Raw genomic sequence first — 17,920 nt, 5'->3', positions numbered from 1 at the left:
CTGGCATTTAAATTTATCTTAATCTGTTCTATTTATAGAAGAAGGTGCCGTAGCCAAGACTGAAGACTCGGTGAAGAGGGATGTGTAGTATGAAATGGGTGTGACTTTAAATGCTGTTGTGTGACACAGTGTGCTGATATTCCAGTCACAACAGGCTTGGGGTTCTTTAGCCCATGCTTCCCCTTGATTGGAACAGGAGGTTTACATAGCTATTTTTCCCCTTCTTCTATTATGTTCTGTTCCCCCCCCCCATTCCCTCCTGTTGTGTCTTGCTCTCTCTCTTTCTCTCTCTTCCCTTCTAGTAAGCTTGACTCTTTGAATTTGTATAATGTAAATGAACATGGTAAGAGAGCCCATTGTGTGCCTCTCGGGAAGGAAGGTCATAGGGACAGTAAGCTAGGGGATTAAATGAGAAAAGCTCTTTGAATGGGTCCACAGGGGATGATGGAGAGGAGAGCCACAGAGCAGGTTTTCAATTGTGGTTGATCACCTGGAGTTGCAGAGGAAAACCTTGCGTTTGGGTTGCCTGTACGTGATGTGGGGCTGAGAGGGTGCCCTGCCCACGTGTAGGGGTGCCTCGCTCTCAGGCTGTGCCCTGCTGTATGGCCCTCTCCTTGTCTCTGCCCTTCCTTCACCTTTCCACTGAAGGCCAACAAGAAGGGGCTTCCAGAGAAGCGACCGACATGAATCTGTGTCTTTTCCTGCACACCCCCTGGGGTCCCTTAGGGGCCAGCAGCCATGTCTGGGCTTTGTCTCACACTAGGGAAGGCAGAGGCTCGGGCTTTCTTTTCACACCTCTCTAAGGGGGCTCTAGCAGATGGTGTTTCGAATCTGACTTCCCCGGCTGTGGAGAGGAGAATTGGTCATAGCCATAGCAGGGGTAACCTTGCACCGTGTGGTTTACGAGGTGCTTTCCCTAGCTATCTCCATCCTTTCTCTCACGACACATTCATTTTTGGAGGGCACAATGATGAGGATGGTGAGGGTAGAGTGAGTGGTACTCGGGGCACAGTGATGAAGAGAGTTCAAGCTCCCTCTCCACATTTACAGTCCGTGAGGAGACAGCTGGGCACAAAAACCCAAGAGCCGTTAATTAACATTAGATAATTCAGTGTTCAGGACTAGTTACCTCCTCTGAGCTCAAGGGAGAGTGGAGACAGGAAAGGCCTGGGAAGATATTACACCTTGCAGGGTCTGTGTGCCATGCGGGCGCACCAGGTAGCGACGGCGGCGGCGGCGGTGGCGCTCGCCTTCACCCCCAGCCTTCAGAAGGCAGGGACAGGTGGGTCTCTGGGTTCGGAGAGCAGCCTGAGCTCCAGGACGGGCAGGGCTACACTGAGAAACGGTCTCCGGAAAATAACAAAGCTATCCCCTCCCCCCCCCTCCACGAAGGAGAGGCTGCCTGGGCTGAGGAGTCTGAAAGCTCGTAGGCATCCACCGGGTGGCACAGGGAACCAACCGGGATAGGGTAGAGGCAGAGGGCAGCTCAGCAAGGCCTGGAGAGGCCACCCGTCTGCTTGGGAGCAAATTCCGAGTGGCAGAGACCGATGAGAACCTGCCGGGAGTGGGCAGCCAGGTCATGGGCTGGCTGAACGTGCCCGCCCACAGAGAGGTCTGGACTGTTCCTGAGACTGGGGGCGGGGGCAGCTAAGACTAGATGGGGGCTGCCTAGGGGCGTGGGTGGATGAGGGTTTCCTTTCCAAAGTTCACTTCAACAGCAGCACCGAGGAGCTATTACAGTCCTTGAGAGAGGGAGAAAGCTGGGCCAAGGAGGCCAGGGCTGTGGCTTGATGGACCCACTGAATGGTCCATGCAGGGAAGAAGTCAAAGGGTGAGCTCAAACTTCTGCTCAAGACACAGAAGGGAAAACAGATTTTAGGGGAAATTTGAGTCAGCGGTGCTGAGGTGGAGGAACCTGTGAGAGATGTCTGAGAGATGTCCAGGGGGCAAAATGGTCTGGGGAAGGAAACCCCTCAAATACAGCTTATGGGGTTCGGCCTTTCCAGCCCAGTAACCCACCTAGTTTTCACCAGGCTGTCCCAAGACACAGCTTCTAAGTAAATATGATGACTGTGATTCTAGACAAACCTGACCATCTCTCTAGCCTCCTTGGTCTGTTAGACATTCGGGAGCAGATTTTTGGGGGGTCACCAGTACACAGAGAGCAGAGGGGGCTCACAGAGGAAATGACGTCATACAAGGAGGAAGGGGGAAATCACTGGCTAAAGGATGTGGCTGAAGAGACTTGACAGAGACTGAGAAGGCAGCGGGGTGAGGAAGGAAGGAAACAGAAAAATGGGATGTCAGGGAAGCCAAAGGGAGGGAAAGCGGGGCATTGGACGAGAATGAGGATTGTGAGTTTGTGCATGGCATGATGGTACCTTGTACTTTGTGAGAGTTCTCCACTAGTGTTTCTTAAATTGGGTTAAAGCAGACCTGCTATTGACCAGTGGGAAGTTAAGAAAGAGAGCGTTGGAAAGACATGTCGGTTAAGGACTTAGGTTGTTGAGACTTTGCCGTTGGGGTGGGGGGATCTTATGTGATGTGGCTTTCCCGGGAACAAGGCAGAGCATCACCCGCCCCGAGTTGAAATGGTGTGTATAAGATGTACAACCTGAGTTTCCTCAGTCCAGCTCTACTTTTCCCTGATGAGGAAGTAGAGGAGGTTCCAAGGCATCAGGGATGTTTTTTTCTTTCTGTTATTAACTTTTTTCCCCCAAGGCTCATTGGTTTTGTCTGCATGTATCTCTAGGTATCAGATCGCCTGGAACAGGAGTACAGGCAGTTGTGAGCTGCACATGGATGCTGGGAATTGAACCTGGGTCTTCTGGAAGAGCAGCCAGTGCTCTTAACCACTGAGCCATCTCTCCAGCCCTGATACTAATACTTTTAATGCAGGATGTCTGTTCAGATTGAGAGCCAGAGTTATATCCGGCCTTTATAGCACTTGCCAAATTGGTTATTCTCAGTTGGCTGTTACCCTTTGGGATAGTTATAGGTGTTTTAATTAGATTCTTCACAGGGGCAAAGACAGAGAGGCAGCTCTTCTCCCGCTTCCCATTCCTTCTCCTCCCCTCCTCTTCTCCCCCCAAGACTGGGAATCAAACCAAGGGCTTTGATGTGTGCCAGCATCCTATCACAGGGCTATCACCCCAACTGAAACAAACACAGAGGCTTGAGTGAAATGTTGTTTGATGGGCCACGGTTGTCTGTTGTAGATGGGAGATGCTAGGGTAAATCCAGTTCTTAGGTCTACAAGTAGAAGGTGACTCTGGCAGAACCGAAGAGAAATTTACTGGAAGGTTAGCTGGTGTCTCATTGGATGTCCTGGAAGAAGATTCAGAAATCAATCAGAATTTGTGGGAAGTTGGATAGCCAGAATCAGAGCCAAGGTCATGAAGACAGTGGCCCATAGTTACTGCTGAGAACAGGCCCGGATGGTACCACCCCCTCCAGAATGAGTTCTGAACTCTCCCTGCCTTTGGGCACTACTCCCTCCCTAGGCCTTCCTCAGGCTGTACCCCTTTAATACGGTTCCTCATGTTGTGATGACCGCCCCAACCATAGAATTATTTTGTTGCTACTTCATAACTATAATTTTGCTACTGTTATGAATCGGAATGTAAATATCTGATAAGTAGGATGTCTGATATGTGACCCCCCACTCAAAGGAGGTTTTGAACCACAGGTTGGGAACTGCGACTCTAGGCTGGGGATTCAGTCAGCTCAGCTTACCTTATCTTTCTGCGTGCTTGTTGCTGGTCCCTAGGAGCCAAGCTTGAGAGCTTGTGGCTTCTCCAGTTATGGATGGAACTCTGCCTCCCCTTGGGTCTGAATACCAGCTGTCTGAAAGTGAGGGGGGGTGCACATGCTGAATAGACAGGTGTCCCCCGCCCCAAGAATCCATTCTAGCACTTAGATGAGGATGTTTGGACATGCTAGATGTGGGAGAAAGAGACAGGATATCCCTCTTGGGCTTTTAAAACATCCACTTCTTGACCATAATCTTTTTGGACATCTTTCCAAATCTTTAACCTTTGGCTGAGCCTTAGGATTCTCGTATGCTCCTTAGCAATTGGGTTTCTTTTCTGGAATTGGAGCCGTGCCAGGGGAAAAGGATGAGCACCCAGCATGTGGGGAGGCCGCCACATTTGACTCCATCTGGAAAACTTAAACGCTGCCCCATGAGAACAGACACCAAGGCATGGCACTCTCTAGGTAATAGTTACGACTTGAATTTTGTTCCTCTGCCAAGGCTGCAGGAGACTGGCAGAATCGTGAGGCGTTTGGGAGGGTACCGTCTTGCTTTTCAGATCTGAGGTTAGTGTTTGGCCTCTGGTGCCCCTCAGTGAGCACACCTCCAGTTCTGAAGATGTCAACCTAGGTTAAGATGATCTACGCAGTGCTTTTCCTGAGATAGGAGCTAGGGCGCTGTCTGTCTGGGGCTGTCAGCATTGCTGGTCACATCCTTGATCGATTTTCCAAAAGTAATTGTGAGCTCCGACCCCCTTCTTGTCCTCACACTATCTTTCTGAAACAAGGGCTCCTTGACTGAAAAAATGTGATCGTTTGGTTCCAATAACCTTAGACAAATGAACTAATTTCTGTAAAAAAAAAAAAAAAACAAAAAGAAAAATTCGATGTTGGCCTTACCAGGGCTTAGCTGTGGTGACCGTCAGTAATACTTTAGGACTTTTCCCCAATGCTGGAGCTTAGTGACTGACGTGGGGTCAGGATTGCCAGGTCGGTGGGGGAAAAGTTGCATTCCTGGCCTTGTTGATTTTGAGCCAATTTACACTGAACTGGCCCCCGTATATCCAAATCAAATAAAATCCTGTGAAGAGCAGCTTTAAAGCGGAAATGAAGTCTCGAGGGACCTGAGTTATTCTATTAAAATACAGCTTTGGTCATGTCACCCTTCTTAACAGCCTTTAGAGCTACCCACATCCTGCAGGAGAAACCCCACCTTCCTCCAAACGGCACCAAAGCCTTAAGGCCCAGCCTGCGTTCCCCTGAACCCTGTTGCCTTAACGTGGTCTTTTCTGTTGGAGTTCTCAGTGCTCCTGGATCCACCATCGCTCCTCTCTGATGTGCTCACTGCTGTTCCCTCTCTGTGGCGTGTCCTCCCTGCCCATTTCCCTCTTGGCAGACGTCCACAGAGCCAGCTAGACATCACCTGCTTCCATGTGGCCCTTTTCAGCCACCACCTTTGAGTCTCTGGCCTCAGTTTTCTTTCCAACTGTGAGATGTCGGAGTCAGATGCGGGTATGCCCGGAGTCTCACTGGTCCAGAACTGTGCCGAGCACACAGTAGGTGTTTCACAGGAAAGACACTAAGGGCAGCCTGGGAGGCTGTGGGTGCAGTGGGATGGGACCTGGTGGTCAGGTGGGTAGGTGTGCGTGCGGAGCTGGTCGTCTGCAGGACAGCCCCTCACTGACCCCAGTCTTCCTTAGGCCCTGCTGCTACAGATGACTTCTTGATGTTCTGCTCTTTCTCGGAGACTTCTAAGACCCTGGTGAGGGCAGAAAGGGAGTTGGAACCTACGAATCACAGCAGCTAGGCTTGCCCACTCTGAGAAGAACTCACATGAAACATCCTGACTGGTGTCTGTGGCGATCCTGACTGCCCTCAGAGGCCCCTCAGCTCTCCTGCACGGCCTTCTGCTGGCTCCTCGCAGCGGGAATGAGGGAGAACGAGTCCAGCCCACACTGAAGGAAGAGAAACAGGGCTCTTTCGGGTGAAGGCCCAGCTCAGTCTGGTCGCTCTTCCTGTTAGCGGGTGGGGAGAAACTCATCTTCCTGACAGTGACTTCAGGGTGTAGCTTGAGCCCCAAAGCAGAAACTTGGGGCCTTTATGCATCTGTAAAATGATTTGGATTTTTTTTTTGTTTTGTTTTGTTTTGTTTTGTTTTGTTTTGTTTTTCGAGACAGGGTTTCTCTGTGTAGTTTTGGTGCCTGTCCTGGACTAGCTCTGTAGACCAGGCTGGTCTCGAACTCACAGAGATCCGCCTGCCTCTGCCTCCCGAGTGCTGGGATTAGAGGCACGCGCCACCACTGCCCGTTCCTAGATGTATTTCCAAAGCCTGGAAGTACGTGCTGTTTCCCCTGCCTTTTAGGAGCCCATCTTTGCTCTTGGCAGATCAGACTGGGGGCAGCCTAGATGGCAGGTGGGTGAGTCTCGTGTTCAGAGAGGTTTCAGCTTGTTTTCGGATGGCCAGCGTGTGGACACTGCCTTAGTCTTTGTCTCCATGGACCCACTCCTCTCTTTCTTCCCAGCCCTCTACTCTCCAGCCCTTCTAAATGTCTCTTCATCATTCTGTGTCAGTTATATATCAATATGTATTATCAACCAATCACTTGTGCCACCTCCAGCGCTAACAGGGCATTCAGTCGTAGGCTGTTACTCCAGATGCCCAACCCACAGAAGAACTGGAAAACATGCACTTTAAAAACGGTTTATTTATTTATTATGTGCATTGATATTTTGCCTGCATGTATGTCTGTATGAGCATGTCAGATCCTCTGGAACTGGAGTTACAGACAGTTGTGAGCTGCCATGTAGGTGCTGGTGGGAATTGAACCTGGGTCTCTGGAAGAGCAGCCAGTGCTCTTAACCGCTGAGCCATCTCTCCAACCCGAAGACATACATTTTAGGAGTAGATTCAGGGGGTGGAGAGATGGTGCGCGGGTAAGAGCATTTGCTGTACAAGCGTGGTGACCTGACTTTGGATTCTGACACTCCCATAAAAAGCTGGGCCTGGCTGTGTGTACCTATAACCCCAGACCAGGGCATGGGGTGGAGGCAGGAGGATTACTGGGACATACTGGCTGTGTGCACATGCGTACACAAACAACCCCCCCCCCAACACACACACATGCACTCACACACTCAGGGGTAGAGAGAGATGGATATGTACAAAGCTCTGAGTTCAATCCTGGCATTGGTAGGCGGAGGTGAGGTGAAGAGGGTGGTACCCTGATTGCTGGAATTGAGAGGTATTGTCAAGAGACCTTTGGAAAATAGACAATCCTAACTCACAGGGAACAATATATATATATTTAAATGCCAGGCTTGAAGCTGTAAGAAAATGCTAATTGTCTTTCACCTATTAGTGCCGCTCTTGGGAAATAGTTCTAAAAAAGAATAGAAAGCTCTAAGTATGAAAATATTTGAGGCAGTGTTGTTTAAAATAGCAAGAAAACTGTTCGTGGCTTCGGGGTTCCACGTGGCTATGTAACTTGTGATACCCGGACTCTGGGTGGCGGGGGTCTTGTGTTGCATTTATATGAAGATGGTGCTAATTCATGGGAGAATGTTGATGAATTTTGATGAAAATAAGTGAGACATCAAACTGCCTGTGCATATGCTAGGCATAAAATCTTGAGTGCTTGGCCATAGCCTGAGCTGCCATACACTGGGTTTAGGTGAAAAGAGGTTATGCTTGTAGTATCTGTATATTTGACGTGTAGTATTTACACTTTTGAAAAGATTAGGCTGCAACATGAAAGACTTTGGAAATGGGTGGGAAAGTCAGGGAGGGACTCCGAGCCTCCCATCTGTCACCACCAGAAAGGCCCAACTGCTCTGGCTTATCAGCCACTGTCGCCGCATGCTGGGGCTGGGGAATCCAGATTGGCCTGACCTCACAGGCTGGCTAGCCTCGTACCGGTCAGGGTTCATGGCATGAGGACTCTGCCTCCTGCCCCTGGGCCACGCAACCCCGGGTGGCTCAGAGACCCAGAAGGTTGCTCACACCTGTGTTTCCAGGGATCCAGGCAGCAGGACGAGCATGGAGCTCTTGAGGCTCTCTGCCACCACCCACTCCCTGGCAAGCCCGAGCCACAGGTGTCCAGAGCCAGCTAGCTCTCTCTTCTGCACCCCCTAATTGGTAGCAGGAGGGCGTGCTCTGCAAGCTGACCTCCACAGCCCAGCGTCAGCCAGGTGGGGCCTAGTGAGGTAGTGTCTTGGGTGTGTCCACTGTTGTTCATATTTTAGTAAGACTTCGAGCTGTTTTTCAGTGCTGGCCATCCGAAGCCTCCAGCTCCATCCAATCCACCTTTGGCTTGTCAAAGAGAGCCTCCGAGTTCCCATACTGTCACCAGTTTGCTTGCAACTTGAGGCTGTACTGCCGCTGAGAGCCACCCTTCTGATCCCCTCGTCCAATCAGGGCATTTCTGAGTTTGTGGTGCCCGGCCGATGGCCCTGCCTCTCTCACATTAGCCCCTTTGTGTAGCCTTTTCTTCAGAGTGGGGAACCTTCTTGACACGGGTTCTGGTTGGAGACCCTTCTCTTTGTCATGTCCTTGTGAGCAGCCCAGGATTGTGACCCCGGCAGGAAATGGAGACTCACTGGCCTGGCCGGGTTTGAAGTCTTGGAGTGGGTGGGGCTACAGAGCTCTGGGTGTATCTTGAGTGGGCAGGTTGGAACTTGCTAAAACAAGGGCCACTGTCACAGAACTTGGAGATAGGCTTGGATATGTCCAGACCTATCTAGGACCCCGTTATCTTAAGCCTATGTCTGGCTAAAACCAAATTCCAGAACTGCCACAGATCTGGGAGTTGTTTGGTCTGTGTTCGGATTGAAATGGGGCCTCGTGACTGGAGGTTTGCCAGGGTCAAAGAGGAATTAGAATAAGTGTGGGTTCAGGGCTTGCCTGGATGCTCGGGAGGGGTAGTCAGAGAGTTTCATGTCTTCCGGGACAAGCAATACTCTGAGTGTACTTAGGGTCAGGGTCCAGTCTCTCACATCTTCCTTGCATATGGCATCCATTCCTAGGTGCCCTGGTTCCATCCTCGCCCTATCCTGACAGTGAGCTCAGCTCTGATCACCCATGGTGGTTGCATATTAATTACTGCAGAATCTAAGTAGCAGGCCACCTTCCTGAGCTCAGGACCAGCCCATCTCAGTTCCCTAATTTAGAGACAACGTGTGTGCCCCCGGGTTGTCAGCTGCTCGGTTTTCTTTTGAAGCTTGAAACACATCTCCATAGAAACGATGCTATAAATGGTTTCTGGGTTCCTAGGCTAGCCCACAAAGAGCTCTGCTGGTATCGCCTTCGAAGCTGCTGAAATGAAGTATTAGTAAAATTGAGAGCACACCATTGTGAGAGTCAGACCGAGAACGCCGGAGGTTAAATGGTGTGGGTTTATTTGGGCAACTGCTTTTCTTCTGTGACAGGTGTCGTTAGAAACTGTCCAGATAAAGTTCTGGGGTCCTTCTGCCCGTGACCATTACCCCCTCCTCTACCTGTTGTATTCTTTTCTTGTCTTCATCTAGGTGCCTGGGGCTGGAGCCTATCTGTCCCTCTGGGACCCCACCCCCACCCCCACCCCATTGTACCTTGAGGAAATTTGATCTGTGGCTCCCCATCCTGGTCAGGATGGTCATAATCCTTGTGATTTAAACTGTCCCCATCAGCCTGAGAGTAAAAACGTTACACAGCAACAATTTGGACCGTTCAGACTTCTCATCTGATTGCGTCTGATGTTCCTGTGGGCGTCTGTTTGCAAGTCTGCCTCTACACCTTTCTTTGGGCTGATCTTGTCACTTCGTGTGATTTCCCCGGATTGGTCGGTGTGCTGAGCCCATTCACATTTCATCCTGCCGCTGTATCTTACCATCCCATGATCAAAGTCGATCTCGGTTTCTCGGCTCTATAGACAGTTGCTCTGAGTGTCTCTTATTCCAATTGTGTTGGGTGGTATTTGGATTGTTCTCATGGTCTCTCAATCATAATTACCTGATCAGAGCCTTAGATTTTTTTTTTTTTTTTTTTTTTTTTTTTTGGTTTTTCGAGACTGGGTTTCTCTGTAGCTTTGGAGCCTGTCCTGGAACTCACTCTGTAGACCAGGCTGGCCTCGAACTCACAGAGATCCACCTGTCTCTGCCTCCCGAGGGCTGGGATTAAAGGCGTGCGCCACCACCCGGCGAGTCTTAGATTCTTATAACACAGTGTCAGATACATTCTAGGTTAAGCAGATCACCGTGTCACCGCTGTGTCTATAGTGTTTCCCCACGGCAGCTCTCTTGTCTTAAATATTTATTTATTTTCAAGTTGACTCAGCTGTAATGGGGCCTTAATGGTGTTCTGATTTGCATATCCTAAGATCGCTGCTGAGACTACATTTTTCCTCCTGGTGATGTGCTCTCTGTGTTTCCGCATGTGTCAAACCCTGCTCATCTCCTTCAGCTGCAGAAACCTCTGCTTGCATGTATCTCCTGCTTTCCTCTTGGGAAATACAAAGTCCTTCTTCCTTCCCTGCCTGGGTGGGGCCCACTCCATAATCTTGTCTGATTCATCCTCACACCTGAGGGGTTGACCACCCTGGTGACTCTGGCCTTCAGCCTTTGACTGGTGGGGTACAGGTGACGGGCCCTGGGGGAGCCCTGGATAGAGGCCAGAGGGCAGGAGGTTAAAGGGGGCAGGAGTTTGTCTGGGGAGCTTCAGCAGGGGGTTCAGAGGTGACCTGCTTGGAGGGCAGCTTGCTCAGAGAGAGCCTGGAGAGAAACCTCAGGCTTTAGACTGGAGGGGGCCCTAGAGTTCATCTGGTCTAAGGGTCATGCATTTAAAGGCCATCTGGGAACTGGGAGAATAAAATGATAAGCTGGTACAAGTGGGATGATAAATGATGGTAACTCATGACCTAGGAAGGATCAGGAAGGGCAGAAAATTAGAATGTGTGGTGTGTAATGTCGAGTCTGCCATGCCTCTGGCTGTACCCTCCATTCCTTCTCCAAGGAGAGTCAGATGCAGCCAGTGCTCCAGCTGATTGGTTTTTGTTCTTTTGAGGTTTTTTGGTTGTTGTATTTTTTTTTTTTTTTAGGACAGGGTTTCTCTGTGTAGGCCTGGCTGGCCTGGAACTTGCTCTGTAGAGGAGGCTGGCCTTGAACTCACAGAGATCCCCCTGCCTCGCAGCCTTCACTGTTTTTTGTTTGTTTGTTTATGACAAACCAGAAACTCTAAATTTCCAGTTTAAATCCCCTGATTTATTTAAAATTTTTGAGGTTTATTTACTTTTGTTTCATGCATGTGGAGATTTGCCTGCGTATCTGTCTGTGTACAGCTTGTGCAAAGTGCCAGAGGAGGCCAGGCAAAGGTGTCAGACACCCGGGAACTGGAGATACAGATGGTTTTTAGCCTCCATGGGAGGAGTGCTGGGAATTGAACCCAGGTCCTGTGGAAAAGCAGTCAGTTCTCTTAGCTGCCAAGTCATTTCTCCAGTCCCCAAATCTCCTGATGAAAAAACAAAAACTTGGCAGTCAAGTCAGTTAAAAATAAAAGATAATATGTGGGTCAGATAAAATATCTCTGTGAGGGGAATGGCTTACCAGTCTCCAATCTACATCCCCACCCCCCATTTTATTCAGCTTCCTTATTTGGGAAACACAGAATCTGTGTCCAAGGTCGAATTCCATCTGTATGACCTTGGGAGAGCAGCTTCGCCTTCTCCAACCTCAGCTTCCTTTTCTATAAAATGGGATAATGGCTTCCTCCCAGGGTGCTGGTCAGGCATGCCCTAGATAGGTGTGTTAGGTGGGTCCTGTGTAGGATCATCCAGAAAACTGAGGAAGAGTCAGCCTTGGATCTTTGTTCAGGTTTCTCAGTCCAGAGTCTGCACCACGTCCTAGGGACCTGCCTTCCTTCATCGGGATTTCTTGAGGTACGTGGACACAGGAGTCTTTCGTTTCCATGGAAAACTGTAGGTTGCTTTATGAGAACCCTGAATGCCCAGCAGCTAACAAGTTTAGGTATGAGGCCTGGTAATTCAGTGGGCTGCCTGCTGTAGGCTCTAGGACCCAGAAGACACATGTCAGTAATAACAATATCACATGTCAGTAATAACAATATCATACGCCACTGAACCCAAGGAACCACTGATTCCAATAAGTACTATTATTTTATGTCAGGCTAAAAAGAGAAAATGGGACTGGAGATTTGGCTCAGCAAGTAGGAGGGCATACTGTTCTTGGAGAGGGCCTGAGCTGGGTTCCCAACACCCATATCAGGTGGCTCACACCACCTGTAACTCCAGCTCCAGAGGATCCAGTGCCCTTTTCCGGACTCTCTGGGCACCTGTACTCACATGCACATACCAATACCACCCCCTCAACACACACTCTTTAGCAATAATAAAATAACATTTTTAAAAAGAGAAAATTCTGGTACTTAAATCATACATACAGGCCCTATGGACCTAATATTGAAGGCGATTTAAGAGGACGGATTGAACCCAGGAGTTTGAAATCAGTCTGGGCAACACAGTAAGATCCTCTCTCACACATAGAAACCAAAATCCAAAATCCAACCAAACCAAACAACCACAACAAATACATGCTATCCATTGTCACAAGCATACTGATTTCAGAGGGGCTAAAATGGGAGGAATATACGTCAAAGAATCAATGAACTAGAATAGCAATGAAAGCAGCAATTAAATTATGATCTATTTACTGATGACTTGCAGTCTTCCTGTATATGGTTTTATTAAAGTTCTTGCCAAAAGTATTCACTAGTACCCACCAAGTGTAGATACTACACAGACGTCAGGGTTACCAAGATCTAAGCTGAGCCTTTGAGGAGCTCTGATCTGGCCCTGGATGCTCTGACCCAGAGCAGGTCAGCAGACAGCGTAGGACGATGTGTGGATGGTGGGGTAAAGACAGCGCAAGGACCACTGTGCAGAAGGGGTTTGCTGAGGAAGTGCCGTCAAGAGGAAGGGAAACAGCCGTGAAGCGAGGTCTGATGGTGCAGCTGGAGCCCACAGGCAGCCCTGCAGCACGCAACGACTGCCACCCACACGCTAGTCAGTCCCGCCAGAGGCTCCTTTGGTGGGACGGTGGTAAAACCCTTTACCCAGCGTTCAGTTGCCAGCCTGGTGAAATGGGAGAGCTCTGACAGCATGAGCATGCATCGGCTTCCCTTGCTTGGGGGAATGCAGGAAGGCTTCTTAGAAGCGCTGCCTGCGCCAGTCTGCCGGGACACCTGGGCACGGGTTACCTGCAGAAGGCTGCAGAAGAGGGAGTGAGGAGGAGCAGGCGGCATCGGGGGAACCTCAGGTCGTTTGTCTGTGTGAGGACCTGGGGCTGGGAAGTTGGACGGGGTTAACGGCGGTTCTGAGAACGTGAGTGTCTTAACAGCCTGGTTCACAGCCCCAGCTTTATGCAGGAGGTAGTAGGAACTACTAAGGAATAGGCACTCTGCTGGCTTGTGGATCATACAGCATGTGTAGCCAGAGCAAAGATCAGTTAAGGAGGCGAGGAAAATCACAGCCACCACGAATCAAAAGACCTAGTGTGGGCCAGACATTTAAAACTCACTCTCTCATCCACACTTTGCAGACGAGCAGACAGAGTGCTTAAGTAGCCTGCTCAAGGTCATCAGGCTAGTGTGAGCCAGGATCTGGACTCAGGTCTTAACCTGTGTTTTTAACCTGGATTACTCCCGTGACTATGAATTTTGGATTCCAGTCCATGACTTATCAATATTTGTTTTTATTTTAAAGCATGCTCCATTGCACACATTGGATCTCTGGGGATCCCCTTTCTTCCTGGCTCACTGCAGTGATGAGGAGAAGCTGAGTTCTAGCCAACAGCCAGTAAGGGAGTAGTCTGTCCCAGGGCTGGTTCTGCTGTGGGTCTGGGACTGTGCTGAAATGAGGTAGCCGGGAAGCTGGCAGCTCTTACCCCTTGAAGAAAGGGTGTCTCTGTCCCTCGGCTCTGCCCGCCAGCCCTCCCTGGCTGCCACACCTGTTTTGTTCCTCCCCCTGCACCCAGCCAGACGTCTCTCCCGGAGTGACAGCAGCAAGTGAGGACCTCTGTAGAAGCTCCCTTTCAGGGCTGACAAAGGCACTCAGGAACCTGGCGAGGCCTGCAGGGGAGGGGCAGGTGGGAAGTACCCAGGGCTGCAGACAGCTGGGGGCTGATGTGGCAGGCATTCATTCCCCAGAACAGGTGAAGGAACAGGGAGCCAAGGCGGAGGGGTCCCTGGTTCTGGGGGGGGGTGTAAATGAGATCAAAGTGCAGGGGCTTCTCAGCTTAATTTCATGACTGGGTTGGTTTTAAGCTGTCCACTCCTTGAAGGAAGGACCTGGTAAGGCCTAAGGAGAAGACACAGCCGTCAGAGGGCCGTCCCTAATCCACCCAAGCTCTCAGTGTTGTGGAAGGTACAGTGGAAAGGATACAAGAGGCATGAGGTGGGGGCAGCCTTGGAGGGATGTCTCGGATAAGACGCCGGATTGATGCTGGAAATAGTCCGTCTGCTGGAGCCCAGCAGAGGCTCTTCCAGGGGCCAGTGGGGCCACTTTGGGTGGGAGTGTGTGTAAGGATGTTTCCTGGGATTAGGTTCTTGAAAAGGGGAAGGTATTGGGGAGGAATAAACACAGAGAAATAACAGTTATAACCCCTTAGAACACAGCTGAGTTGTTATAGGCAAAACACAACACAACAACAAAAAACTCCGAGAAGGCTCTCGAAGACTGTCCCAAGATTGCACAGTAGATTTATTTTAGACAGGATCCAGACTCAGTCCTGCTTTCCTATCTTTTCCCACAACTTTCTCTCTCTTTTCTTGTAACTCTAGGCAAGGAGGTCCTAAAGATAGCATCTTTATTTTGCAAAGGGAACTAACAGTGGAGACATAAGGAACCTGGCTAGACTTTCGGTGTCCTCGATAGTGTCTGTGCCCTCAGTAAGGGGCACTGACACTCCACGTGTGTACTGACTTCCGTGGAGAAGGGAAGAACAGGGAAGGAACAAGTATGCAAACTTGGGGGCCGGGGAGAAGAAACCCGTTTTTAAACAGTATTTGTATGTAGCTCAGGCTGCCCCTGAACTCCTGGTCTTCCTGCCTCTTCCTCCTGAGTCCTGGGGTTTTTTTTTTTTTTTTTTTGTTATCAGGTCATGTGCTCGGCCTCTTTTCTGTCTCCTTTTTAGTTTTCTCTTCTCCTCTCTTCCTATAGCTTCCTCACCCTTAGATTAAAAAAATAATTATTGTATGAACGTTTTTGCCTCTGTGAGTGTTTTTTTTTTTTTTTTTTTTTGTTCTGTTGCACCAGATGAGCCTTGCCAGTGTCAGATCCTTGAACTGAACGAGGTGTGACCCCTGCACTGCCAGTCCTCTGCAAGCACAATGCAGCCACCCTCCGCCTCACCCTCCCCTAAAGAGGTCACTGGGCTGGACATAGGTGTGGCCACCCAGGGGAGTGCTGTCTTCCTCTGAGCTGTCATGAGAGTTGACATCATCTCAGGAAACCTCCGTAAGGCAACACTCTGCCCTGAGATGGACTCGGAGCTGGGAATCCAGTTCAGGATGCTTGGCTTCCTGGAGTGTTTCTTAGCAGATACACAGGGACCTGGAGCTCTGTATTCCTCTCTCCCCTGGGATTTGGGAAGAAGTGGAGTGTTGAAAAAAATGGCATTCTCTAGGTAAAGTCTCAGGAACCCCTCCCTAGGCTCCCCAGCCCCCCAACTCTAAAAGGTTACCTTCTTGGTTGCCCCAGAGGCTGGTAGGAGGGACTGGAGAGCTTCTAACACCAAAACTTGCACTTTACAAGTGATTCTGCTTTGTCCTATCTGCAGGAGGACTGACCTCCAAGGCTTTCCCAGAAAGCCTGTAGCTCCCTCAGTACCACCCCATTTGCTTGGTGGGAGGTCGGCTTCTGCCATGAAAAGGCACACCCCCCCTTTCTGAGATGGCTCAAATGTAGAAGTTTAGCTGAGTGAAGAAGCGTGCTGCTCAGGGCGAGTGGCTGCCTGAGGGCCACTGACTTCTTGTGCCTCCTGTCTCTCCCCCGCCATGCAATTTCTGGGACAGGCCCAGCAGTTTGTGGGGAGTGGGGCGGGGGAAGTAAGTCCTCTGAGACCAGGCTGAGCAAATGCTCTTTGTTGTGGCTCCCACTGATTCCCGGGAGGCCGGAACCTGGCACCATGGTGGCAGACTCTTCTAGGAATGTGCTCCCCAGCTCAGTCATTTTGGGAGATGTCCCAGGACTAGTTTGTACTCTCTTTCAGGGGCTCCCTCTGAGCTGGCCCTGGTTAGCTGCAGGGGCTGAGCCCTCAGGAAGTTCAACATGGCTGCAGGTTTAATGAAGGACTTGGAAATCGTGGACCCTGGAGACCAAGTGGGTTGTGTGGGGGACTGTGGGAGTCCCACCTTTTCTAGGGTTCTTTGGAGGAGGAGAGAGGAATAAGAAAATATTAGATAGAATGATAGGCCTAGAGGATGAGAGGAAAGACAGAAACACAGGTAGCTTTGGGAGGGTCTGGATCAATACCCAGCAGCCTCAAAGGTGTATTCAGAGGCTTTTTATAACATGCCAATGAGAGAGGCAAAAGACTTCCCCTTGCTAGATCAAAGCACACCGTACAGCCAAGTGTGGACCCTTCCAAACACCTGGTATAAACATGCCCGTGGTCAAAGCATCCCCTTATGCAGCCCTGTTGGGTAAAGCAAGCTCAGATTCTCAGACCCTGAGTAATTTGGGCCTCCACAGGGTTGCTCCTGTTTTTCTCACCTAGATGAACTGCCACAGGGACAAAGAGACCTGCAAAGGGAAAAACCAAAATGGCTTTTAGATCCAGCCTCTGCCAGGAACATCGACTGTCTAGCTTTTACCTGGGGGGACCTTGTACCTGAGTACCCCAGTCCCTCAATGGGTCAGTGAACCTACTCTTTGGGAGCTGAGGAAGAGAGGGGATAGATTATTGGGTTACCCTGTGACTTTATGCAAAGGCATGCAAGCTCTCTGAGCCTGTGTTCCCATCTGGTGAATGAAAAGTGTTAAAATATTCTCACACAGCTGTTCAGTCGCTGCACAGGGAAGTGTTTGGAGACTTGTCTTAGTGGATGCTAAACTGGGGAGTCTGGACTTTTCCTTGTAGAAAGGGGTTTCCCAGGCTCCTCCATTCATTTTTCACAATCACAGAATCGCGGATCTTAAACCGGAAGAGACTTTTAAGAGGTCGTCTGGTCTAGTCCCCTGGCATACTTACTGGTATTTTGTAGCGAGAATTCTTTGACCTGTCTGTCACGATGTAGGACAAGTAAGCCCTTGTCCTCTGGGGAAGGAGTGCCTTCCAGGTGCAGGTGCACAAAGGTAGCCGTGAAGCCAGCAAAGAGGTGGAAGAGGATGGATGGGAAGCCATGCCGCTTAGGTCTTGCAATTGCCTGTGAAGAAGGAGGTTCCCTGTTGGACATCCGTGTCCTCCACTCTTTAGGTAAGGTGAAGGCCCCAGGCCCAGCAATCTCAGCGTGAGAATTCTGCTGCCCTTCCACTGCTGAGACAGGAAGGGATGTACCTGACACCCGTCCCAGGGGAAAGTGTCTCTCAGAACACAGTGTGTTCCTCCGTGGTGTTTCCTTTGGAGGAAAAACCTTCTGACTCATCTTAAGAAGCAGCAACATCCAAACAGCAAAATACACCCGACTTTCCCTCAGCTCTGGAAGACCTCTTGAGTTTCCCATCATCCACCAATCGGGGAAAGATGGCATCACGTGCTAGGACCAGAACATTATGTTTAAGGAAGGCAAGGGGGAGAAGGACAGGGATGTGGCCTAGAGTCAACGCTGCCCACCTTAGGCCTGAGCTGTGAGAATTCAACCCAGGAGCTTTTCACCGCCTAAGTAAGGGTCACATGAGTCCTTTATAGGGACAGGGCTGGTTTCTCTATAACCTTCACATCAGGGTCAGGCTGGTGGCTTAGAAATCGAAACTCAGCAAGGCTGTTAATAAAGTGCCTCGGAGAGGATTGTGCATGCTTTACCGTCTCCAAAGCCACAGTTTTCTTTGTGGAGGAAAGCGACTTGTGCCCTCTCCACCATCACACACACACACACACACACACACTTTCCTGGCAGGCTGCATGGGTTTCCAAACATTTCGTCACTGTCTCCTCCTGACCTTGGTGTGCAAGGAACAAGCCG

The 17,920-nt window shown here is 50.1% G+C and overlaps 1 protein-coding gene across 2 annotated transcripts in view; it reads left to right on the top strand.

The window, feature by feature from the left end:
* The window catches only part of Mideas (mitotic deacetylase associated SANT domain protein), a 69,373-nt gene that overhangs the window by 8,036 nt on the left and 43,417 nt on the right, over window positions 1-17,920 (top strand). The window lies entirely within an intron of this gene.

The sequence above is a fragment of the Peromyscus leucopus genome, chromosome 14 (genome assembly GCF_004664715.2).
Source record: "Peromyscus leucopus breed LL Stock chromosome 14, UCI_PerLeu_2.1, whole genome shotgun sequence".
In the NCBI taxonomy this organism is placed as follows: Eukaryota; Metazoa; Chordata; class Mammalia; order Rodentia; family Cricetidae; genus Peromyscus; species Peromyscus leucopus.
Note: the sequence above shows the minus strand (reverse complement) of the source record. Positions and strands in the feature narration are given on the sequence as shown.